This window comes from Benincasa hispida, chromosome 3 (genome assembly GCF_027475165.1).
Source record: "Benincasa hispida cultivar pf3 chromosome 3, pf3_genome.v1.1, whole genome shotgun sequence".
Classification (NCBI taxonomy): Eukaryota; Viridiplantae; Streptophyta; class Magnoliopsida; order Cucurbitales; family Cucurbitaceae; genus Benincasa; species Benincasa hispida.
The window spans coordinates 44,703,762-44,715,487 of record NC_143480.1 but is presented as its reverse complement, the minus strand read 5'-3'; the positions used below and the strand labels follow the sequence as shown (position 1 = coordinate 44,715,487).

General features: G+C 38.1%; 1 non-coding gene across 1 annotated transcript; it reads left to right on the top strand.

The window, feature by feature from the left end:
* The first annotated feature begins 5,166 nt into the window (after positions 1–5,166).
* LOC150037297 (small nucleolar RNA R71) lies at positions 5,167–5,273 on the top strand. The gene has a single exon (XR_016528865.1). It is a non-coding gene; the product is annotated as a small nucleolar RNA R71 (small nucleolar RNA).
* Positions 5,274–11,726: the final 6,453 nt, after the last annotated feature.

Genomic DNA, 11,726 nt, shown 5'->3' with positions numbered 1-11,726 from the left:
CCCACGGGTGTCATGCAGACATCCAACTATGAGCAAGGCGCTCTTTCTCAGTCAAAACTCATGCCCATCTCTTTATTTGGCAGCAGAGTTGCGATGACTTGGTTTATATGTTGATCACGATTCCCACCTTCATTTTGGCTTGCCCCATGGGTGTCATGCGGACATCCAACTACAAGTAGGACCTGACAATGTTATATATATATTAGATTGAAATGAAGTTCTAAAAGTAACAAGGTGTAAAATAACATTACTAGCACCCCCAAAATTAACACACAGCAATGTTCTCATTGCTGAGAGACGGAATAACTCATACGATGGACTTAGGAAATTTTGTAAAAATGGTTTTGAAGGAAAGCTTGTAGACCGCTAAATTTTAGAAATGTTTCATGAATCGATTGTTCTGAAATTAATCTGACTCTAGTACATGCGGTAAGAAACAAAGGCATAGATTTCATCATTGAAGTCATAATTGGCACGGGGTGAATGCGGCGACCAAATAAAGTATAAAAAATTCAAGATTGAGTCAAATAAAGAGGATGCGATAGTAGAATTTAGCAATATTAAATTGAAATGCGAGAAGTGCAAAATTGAAATAAGATGAGGCAAGGAAAGACACATCGTTTACACGACGCGATACTCAGCAATCGCATACCCGATCGTCAATACGATGCGATTAACACTTGATCGCATATCCCATCGTTTAACCGATGCGTTCAACAGCGATCGCGTAACACATCTTCTGCATGATGTGATCAACCCTAGATCGCCTCCTTCTTCGAAGAACTACAATGCTTGCCCAGATCGCGTACCACTCTTATGCAACGCTTGCACAGACTTGCTTCTTCGAACGACTCAACTTCAAATAAACTTTAAATACAGACTCGATAATGATTATTAATGCCCCAAAATGCAGGGGCCTTTACAAACAATCGCAAATGTAAAAGGATCTAAATCAAACTAAGTCTAATCATCCCGAAAACATCCATTAATCTGCACATCCACAACAAAATTTAACTATTAAACTAGTATAGAAATGCACCCACCATAAATGTAAAAAGTCATTTCGTTGCAACAGATGAAATCGGAGTATCAAAACCTGGCTCTGATGCCACTTGAAGGATCTCATATCTAAGAGTTCCATGAGCATGTTCAGATCACTCCGATCTCACCAACCGAAATACACACTATACATTAAAAAACATACAGTTTTGCAAACAAACACTAATTATTGGCATGCTATGAAAAATAAAATATTAAGGGAAAGAGTTCCATACCAGTTGAAGACCGTCTTCGACACTTTGGAACTCAACGCAGCGGAAGCCTCCGAGCGATCTACCAAGCCCAGGAGCAGCGTCACCGATAGTAGCACGAACAACCACACGAACACGAACGCCGCGGGGACGACACCACCACTAAAGAGCCCCAGGTATTCTCGGAGTGAAAACCCAAAGGGTGGTCTTTGGTGAATTTGGTAGAGGAAGGAGGAAATAGGAATCGTGTAGGCGATAAGCAAATGGGAGGGAAAAGGACGCTATCGCATAGTAGAAATGCTTATCGTTTAGGAGAAGCTACACGATCGTGTAGGATTTACTGAACGATCGTTTAGGAAAAGGTATACGATCGTTTAGCTATATCGGCACACTATACGATCATTTAGAGAAGCTATGCGATCGTGTAGGTGACAGTGTGCGATCGTTTAGGTGCGAGGTAGACGATCGTTTAGGCGAAGAGGACTATCATATAGGCTCTCGTTTTACAAAAGCGATCGTTTAGATGTTCACCAACACACGCTTTGTTTTTTTCTTTGGGCGATTCAAAATGAAAACATTTTTCATTTTTAATTCATTAGTTACAATAATCGATGCTACCCCACTAACCCACGCCCGAACGTGAATTTTGGATTAATTATCATATAATTAACCAACTAATTAATTAATAAATATAATCATATTATATTTTATCCTATAGTTTGATATCACATATCTACTATAGTATTTTCTCCTCTACTTGATATAAATCATATTTATATCTAATTTTCTCAAAAATAATGTATCTCATACATTTAACCAATTATATCATATATAATTAACTAGTTTAATTATATCATATATAATCGAACTCTCTCTTGTCAATTTGAACATTTCAAATTAACCCAAACACTGGTTCTCAACTTTATCCAAGCTACCTAGGGGACCTAATGGACCTGTGGCTCAAAGCTCCAACGGTCCATGAATAGCTGACTAAACTCTTTAGCCACGAGATCCACCATCCGTTAACTGTTAGACATTTCACTAAAGACCAACAACTGAACTCTTCTTACCACAAATATATTTCTGTGTCCATCGGATATAACCAATCATGAGTACGATGACCTTTCACAGATGCTCGTAAGTACAATTGGGTAAAATTACTGTTTTGCCCTTGTAGTTACATCTCACTCCTTAAGTACCATTGATTCCTCTAATGAACAATACAACATAGTCCAGCTATGTGTGAACACCTATCGGGCCAAGAGAAGGTGTGTGGCGCCACATCGTTCAAGCCCCGTAATCAGTCCTTAAGGGAGCCATCTATTTACTTACCCCTGCGTCGGGAAAGGAGTGAATTCCTTCTTGTGTAGTTGAGTTCCCAGCTCCCAAATCAGACGTATCCCCAAAATGGTAGGTTTGAATCGACGACCTGGCCACTCGCACCCATACAAATAAAAGGACCGCCCTCAATGGCAGAAGTTCCCAACTCACTCAGGATTGTACTATGGTCATCTTAGTGAAGTGAAGTCTCTATCATGAATGGTGCTATATAACGAGACGTTAACATTTTGTGGTCAGGTCTTATACAAACTCTTTGTATAGGATGCCCCCGCTCGCATGTCCCCAACATGAATGATTAAGATCAAACCATCTGTGACAAGTCACAACACTTGTGACCATTCCATAAAGCGGGCCACATCCGTAGCGTTACCAGGATAAGGTTTCCCTCCTATATCCATATACTATAGACCATTTTGGTTATCACTCAAGACATGATCCACTTGTATATCACCACATACATGCTTGAGTCACATATAGATAACCAGGGATTATATGTTTATTGGTTTGTGGTAAAGCAAATAAAACAAGTAACTAAGCAAAATATAAGATGTGAAACAAATATCATATATTAACAACACAAGCATTCGTACATAATGTTTACAAACTTCAGGACACGAGACTTTAGGGCATCAACCCCAATAGAGACTACATGTTTCTTCTTCATTTTTGCTTCCTCAGGTCCACGGAGGTTTTCCCTCCTTTTCTTGATCCTCTGTGTGCGTCCCTCCGATTGCTCTAATACATTTCTTCAGAATACTGAGTAGCGTAGTTTCTTTTTCTTCCGGTAATGCAGAGGGTTTTTGTGTTTTTCTTTTTTCATTCAACTTAAATTTTTCTTCATTGTTCACTATTATTGCATGGCAGGTTTCTAAGGATTCTGTCACATCCTCTCTTTCTTCATTTTCCTCGTCGGCCTCCCTATCTTCAACGCAAGTGTGTTTATCGTCAGAATCTGATAAGCCTTCATCTTCTGGGATCTTGATCGCTTCAAACCTGAGCTTCTTTCCATTGATGCTCATTGTGATCTCTCCTTTGTGCATATCTATTTGAGCACAACCAATAGACAAGAATGGTTGTCCCAATATGATTGACACATTTTTATCCGCTTCTTAGTCTAGAATGATGAAGTCTGCAGGTAGAATGAATTTGTCGATTGTGACCAAGACATCCTTCAATTTTCCTTTCGGGTATACTACGGACTTATCTGCAAGTTGGAGAGTCACCGTCATGGGTGTTAGGTGACCTACATTCAATTTTTTGAAGATTGAAAGGGGCAATAAGTTGACATTTGCCCCAAGATCGCATAATGCTTGACCAATGTAGATCCCTCCTATTTAGCAGGGTATCATAAAGCTGCCTGGGTTGTGCATCTTTGGTGGGATTATAATATTTGACTCTTGTGTTAATGCCACCGTGGCGAATTTTCCTGTGCTTTTCTTCTTCGAAACAATATCCTTCAAAAGCTTGGCATACATCGACATATGCTCTATCGCTTCTGTAAATGGAATATTTATGTGTAGCTATTTCAATATTTCAATATTTCTAGGAAGCGATGATACTAACCTTCATCGTTTTGCTTCTTTTTCAGCCTTTGAGGGAGTAGAGGTAGCTGTACTTTTAATGTTCCATGGTCTAGAGGCTTAGCGGTGGTCGCATCTTCAGGTTCTTCAGGTTCCATAACCTTAGGCTCCTTTGACTTAGTTTGCGTCAATGGTTTCTTTGATTCCATCGTATTTGAATCGGTCCTGCTAGGCTTCTTCCTAACTTCCACTGTCGCCTTTTCGCTTCTGAAGGTGACCGCTAGGCATTGTTCTTTCCCTGTATTCCCTGGGTTGAATGGGAGGTCAGTTGAGCTTGGTAGTGTTCCCTATGGTCTATTCTTCAACTCTACCGCAATCTGCCCTATTTGGATTTCCATGTTGCGGATGGAAGTCACCTGGTTCTGGAAGACCGCCTCATTCTTTTCGATGTACTGTTTTAATGGGTTCTCCAGAGAGGATGATGGTGGTGTTTAAGAGCTGCTGGCTTGTTGTTGCCGTTGATCGTTAGTTCTTTGGAAAAATCCTGGTGGTTCTTCTTTTTGCGCCCTAGGTTGATAACCTTGTTGTTGATTATTTTTCCAAGCAAAATTAGGGTGGTTTCACCACCTGGGGTTGTACTGTTTGAGAAAGGGTTGTTCTTGACAAAGTAAATTGACTGCGGATTTTGTGGACATTTTTCAACCGAATGCGATTCTCCACATGTAGCACAACTAGTGCTTGTCTGTTCTATTGCATTGACTTGCCCTCTTTGCATTTTAGGATTGTTGATTGCGATGCCCTATAATAAATTTATCACCACATTCATCTGATTATGCAATGATGTGATGGCACTATTATTTGCGTTACCTTCTCTGGGTTTTTCTCTTTAATCGCTTTCTTGCCAATCTTCGTGATTTTTCAAGATGCGATCAAGAATTTTATTTGCCTCATCATATGTCTTGTTCAACAGACCTTCTGCTGCTACCGCATTGGCAGCTGTCTGCGATGTAGAATTTAATCCATGATAGAAAATCTCCATTTGGAGGCAATCTGGCAATCCATTGTGCGGGCAGTCGCGCACTAATCTCTTGAATCTCGCCCATGCGTCACTGAGCGATTCATCTTCTTCTTGTTCAAAATTAGTGATCAATTTCCTCCTTCTGGCATTCTCTGTAGGAGGGAAATACTTCTTCATAAACTTCTCCACAACTTGCTCCCATGAAGTTATCTTTCCTGGTTCGAGGGAGTATGCCCATTTTCTTGCTTTATCGCATAGTGAAAATGGAAATAGCGTGAGTCGAACTTCTTCAATGGAGATATTTAGGAACACAAAAGTGTTACAAATTTGAATGAAGCTTCGTAGATGGGCGTGCGGATCTTCACCATGTCATCTTTCGAATTGTCCTTCTATTTGTATCATTTGTAATAATACCGTCTTCATCTCGAACCTTGATCCATCCATTGTTGGTCTCATGATTCTTGGGGAGAAATCATACAAGTTTGGTGACGCATAGTCTCGGATGGGTCTATTGCGATCATTCGCCAGTAGGATAGGATTTTCCATTATGTTGTTTTCATTTGCGGCTCATTCTTCAGGTTGTTCAGCCCTTCTATGGGTTCTTCTTTGTTGTCGACGTTAGTCTTTTTGTCTTTTGCGAAATGTTCTTTCGATCTTTGAGTCGTAATTCGGCTCAGAAGCATGTCCTTCGCTCATTCAACGCTTGCTTCTTCCTTTACCGAAGGAATGATAATGTACAGAGGTCGAAAGCTGCAAAGATCAAAGAGGTTTGATGTTAGCGCAATCTATACCGTAGTCCCGGCAACGACACCAAAAACTTGATGCATAGAATTATGATGCGATAGTGTGAGTATACGATGATATGTGTTATGCGGTGATCATGCAAGTTTTCTTAAAAAAGCCCAAGTATAAGCCTTCTTAAGTTTCCTGATAAGTCTAGGGTCGAACATAGGGACTACTAAGTAGATATGCGATAGATTCTTTAATTCTATTGCGGGTGTGAAAAAGAAGTGGATAGTGTTTTGATTTAATGTTTCCTATGCGATGGAGTTGAACACGGAGTGATGAAAGCGTAGAGTTACAATAAGTAGTGATGAAGGGGTTAAGAAGGGGTTTAGCTAACACTTACCAAGATGGTGTACAAGTTATACGATCAAGCTATACAAAAATATCAATACTACATTTCTCAATGCAGAATGCCATAATTCCTATGTCTAGAACGCATGCGATGTATATGCGAAACAGTCGATAGGACTTGTTTCTAAGTCTCTACTCTTGCCTATGCAATCTAATCCGACTCTCTCAAGCCTAAATTCTATCTTTAGACTACTCTCTCAAGTATGTCTAAATGATGAATGACGCACACATAAAACAAAGTGATCGCATACCACCATTTCCTATTTCTAGGGCGCATGCGATGTGTAAATAGCAATAGAACTTATGTCTAAGTTTTTACTCTTGCTTATGTGTTTCTAATCCGACTATCTCAAGCCTAGATTTTAATCTGACTCTTTCAAGCCTAGATTCTATCTTTAGACTACTTTCTCAAGTACCTCCAAAGGGTGAATGATCCATACATAAGACAAGATGATCGCATAAAATCTAAATCTTAAGTCATGCTAGCTAAGTACACCTCAACCCATTCAGAAATTTAGCTACTCATGCATGGTATGGAGAGATTGAACATAAATTGAAATGAAATTTCCATTTTCCGCAAATAAAGTACTGAATACAAAATAACAAATGGATTTGAGAGATAACAAGCCCGGTAAGTAAGGTCTTGCTTCCCGTGGCCTTTTACCTATTCTTTATCACTTCAACTTTGTTCTAGTTGTGATTTTGCTCTTGCAAGGGTTGGCCCTCTCTTCTTTGTATTGCTTTCTAGAAGTCTCTTGATCTGTTTGAGAGCGATTTCTCTCGGCTTCGCCTCGTCTCCTTGCTCTCTCTGTCCTCTATGTATATGTATAAGTATGTGCGTGAATGGATCTCTCCCTTTTTTCTCTGGTGGCATTCGATATTTATAGATTTCAAGGTGAAACATCTTTTCTTGCTAATGATTACAATGATGGGCGACATTAATTTCCTTACTCTGTTGCGCCGTTTAAAAGTCACCGAAAGTTTAATGTACTTGCTATAGTGTGGCTTTTAACGACTTGTCAATTGAATGCAGAATCGACCGTTATCAGCTTTACTGTTATATTTTATGTCCTAAAACTCATAGTTTGTAAATTGATAAACATATTTGATTTTGTTTTTTGATAAAATTGTTATTAAATTGTAATCTTGAATCCAATAAACTAAGGTCTTGAGGCTATTTAATGTAGACTTGAACTTTATGTGATGACATAAAACATAGATCAAGTTCGAGTATATAACCTAAAATGATCTATAGTATAGGGATAAGGTTGGGCGCCTTGTTCTGGGGACACTATGGATGCGGCCCACTTTGTAGTTAGTACAAACGATGTGATCCTGAATCATTCATATAGAGATATATGAGTGGGGGCATCCTATACAATGAGTTTGTATAAGACTGGACCACGACTTAGTCATTTTTACTTTATAACACCGTTTACTTTAAAACTGACTAATTCAAATTTGATGACCTAGGTCACTCGATCTCAATCTTGAGCTAATTATGAACTCCTGTTTATTCAAGATTATCCTTTGATCTGCATGGGTGAGAGCAGCTTAACAGCGCTGGTTCAATAAGCCTCCCATTTCAGGGGTAGGACTGGGTAAATAGCTGGGGACATAGGGTACAAGACGGACTTCACTCCTACCCGTCTCTAAGGGTAGTAGATAGGTTGTTCTCTTAAGTGCTGACTTCAGAATAAGAACAAGGGGCCCCACCCTCTCACTAGGCTGAGAGGAACTGGATTTATTAGTTGGACCACAAATCAATTGTTCTTTAGAGGTTCAGTGAGACTGAAGGAACAAGAGGTGTTCTGGGGGGTAAAACGGTATTTTGACCCAGCCAAGACCACGAACAACCTGTGAAAGATTGACTTACTGGTTATGGTTATATCATATGGATAGAAATATATCTACAGTGAGGGGAGTGCAACTACGGGACTTTAGTGGAATGACCCGTTAGTTAACAAATGTTGATTAGTTAGGTTAAAGAGTTTTACCGGTTAATCTCGAATTTTTGGAGCCCATGATCTGTAGGTCCATTAGGTTCCCCTGCTAGCTCATATGGATTAAACTTAGAACAATATGTTGGATTAATTCGAATTGTTTGAATTAGGAAAAAGGATTAAAACTGACAAGTATATGCGATATCGCTATCGATTTTTTTGTATGGCGCTCTATATTCAAATGTGATTTGACTTTCGAAAATATGAATGCGGATTCATGTTCGGGAGGCCAAAATTAGTCAAGAGGGTCAAAACTTTAAAAAGTCACAGGGTTGACTTTTTTGCTAAAAGTCAAAGTTTGACTTTGACCAATTAGGAAAAGAACATTTTGCCTTTGACTAAGAGTTAGTGGAATTATCCAACATTTTTTTTTTTTGGATAATCCCACTAACTTAAGTGGACTATGTGTAAACATTATAGAATGACACATAGCCCACTTTAGTTTAGTGCTTTGTGAGGTATTGATATTTGGTGAGTTTTTACATGCATTAGATGCATGTAATAGTTTTATAAAAAGAAGTTTTCTTTTGAAATAAACTTCTTCTTTCTCTTTTAGCGAGCTAATTTTTCTATAATTTTTGGTTTTTAAATTCTCACCAAAAATTCCCTTTTTCTCACATTAACCTTGAACCTCTCTTTATTCTCTTTTCATTCCTTCATTCACCGAGTCCCACAACCCGGTTTTGAGTCCAAAGAATAGCAGGTAAACTTTAGTGGTGGTCCAGAAGAGTTCGGGTCGAGATTCAGCGAGAAAAAATGTTTTTCGGGAGCTACAAAGATTGTATTCTATACCTTTTAGTTTACTGTTTTTTATACATTTGCATGTAATTTTCTTTTAATTAAAAGCAATTAGAGTGTAATTAGATTCTTATTCCGTTGCATATGTCTCGTGTTCCATCATTTACGTCCCATCATGATTTATTATATGGTCTCCTTGATGCGAGGTCTTTATGCGATCACCTTTTAAAGAAACTTCTCGCGATCGCATGACTTGCGATCACAACTTCAAGCACACTATAGCATTGTGTCCCTTGGATCGCAATTTCATATGCGCCATCGCATTGTACCTGCATAAAATAGGTAAATTAACTGCTTTTATCAGATGAGCACTCGCGATCACAATTTCTTTTAGTTTGGCGCTTTCAGACATGATATTGCCTATTTTACCATCGCATTCTCTCATTGTTATTTGAGCTGTAATAACTTGTATTTCTACCAGTTATCAGCATACGTGGTCATGATGCATTCAAGCACATGGAAGAGCATGGCACACATGATCATGATGCATTCGAACATATGGAAGAGCATGGTACACGTGGTCATGATGCATTTGATCATATGAAAGAACATGGGACACCTGGTCATGAAGTATTTGAGCATATTGAGCAACATATGAAGTGTGAGAGAGGTATGAGTAAGAGGTATCTTGAATGTACCGAGGAGCATACTAAATCCTTATGAAGACACAAGAAGAAAAACATGTCTTAAAAAAAAAAATACTTGAGGAACAATTAGAAGTTCGCAAGGATTTGGCGAACTTAACGAGCATAGTCTGTCGCCAACATGAACTCCTCACCAATAAATAAATGATGTTAAACTTTGTGTCTAGCATTTGGGAAAGGTAATAACTATGACATATTTAGGGTTTACTACACGATCGCTTAGGATTTTCTACATGATCGTTTAGGAACGTTTAGATGATCGTGTAGTCTTGTATATATGATAGTTTAGAAATTCCTACTCGATCGTTTTGGAATTTGTCTTACACGATAATTTAGGAATTAATACTTGATCTTTTAGGCTTTTATACACAATCGTCTAGGATTCTGTACACGATCGTTTAGAAATTTATAGTCGATCGCTTAGCTAATATTTCTTTTGGTTCGTTTCTTCAGGATATCAATGAAGAGTAGTGACCCATATGATGATGAGATGGATAACAATAGTGACTCATATGATGATAAGATAGATAATAATAACAGAGGGACCTCTCATGATCAAGATCAGCATCAAGTGGCTAATAATGGGGAAGTGGGTGATCATGATGGGGATCATCAAGGACGTGATCAGAAAGATCATGAAGTGGATGATTAAGGGGTAATGGAGGGACCTCTCCTGATTAATATCAACATCAAACGACTAATCATGGGGAAGTGGGTGACCATGATGGATATCATCAGGGATATGATCAGGAGGATCATGAAGTGGATGATCAAAGGGGTGATATTAGAAGAATCTCGCATGATGATCAACACAATCTTGAACATGGTTTGATTGATGATGGTGACATTGAACAGTTGTAGGTGATCAGATAGTTGATGAAGGAGCACAACTGTAACATTTGATGGACACAACAATCGATGAACATCAACAACTGTGGAGGACCATTTCGTGGTTTTTGAAGAACTGAACGAAATTTATTTCTCATAGTGAAAGTGGGTGATCACTTGTATCTTTGAAATCCTTTTACAGAACCTAATAAAGAAAAGTAATACCGAAAACTATGATAGACATTCGCCCTTAAACATGTTTCTAATGGAAAAATAGAGAGGAAAAGGGATAACACTAACGCTTGAAGATCCAATCTTTTTCCTTCCTCTTTGGTGGTCACGAACAGTAAATTCTTAATTCCGAACACCACAACACATAACTTCTTGGACACCACCAATGAAGTCTTCCTTGTTATTCTAAAAAAGAGAATCAAAGGCAGAGTTGTGTGGGCTTACCTTTTGGTAAGGGAGGAAGATGAGAGATTTTAAGAGAACTATTTTGGGAGAGAAATTACAGAGAGATTGAGGAAGAAGATCTTTTTAGCAGAGAGAACCTTTCTTTTTCATATTGATTTTCATGTAAAACCAACAACCTTCCTCACTCCTCTGCCAAAAACTATATATATTATAACTCTCTCCATTATTTATTTTAAATAACTCCTAAGGAGTTATGAATTTTTGAATTCAAAATTAAAAAATTCCAAAAATAAACAATAATTATATTAAACTAATTTAATATAATTTTAACTACATGTTGTATCCCATATAACATATAACCTATAGTTTATTATATCGCATATAATATAACCTATAGTTTATTATTCTCTCATATAACTATAGTATTAATATAAATCATATTCATATTAATTTTAACCTATAGTTTTTATATGAATCACATTTATTGATAACTGGTAGAAATACAAGTTATTACAGCTCAAATAAGTAAAACAATGAGAGAATGCGATGGTAAAATAGGCAATATCATGACCGAAAGTGCTAAACTGAAAGGAATTACGATCGCGAGTGCTCATTGCATAAAATCAGTTAATTTACCTCATTTATGCAGGTACAATGCGATGGTGCATATGAAATTGCAATCCAAAGGCACAATGCATTAGTGCGCTTGAAGTTGCAATCGCAAGTCATGTGATCGTGAGAAGTTTTCTTGAAAAGTTGATCGCATAAAG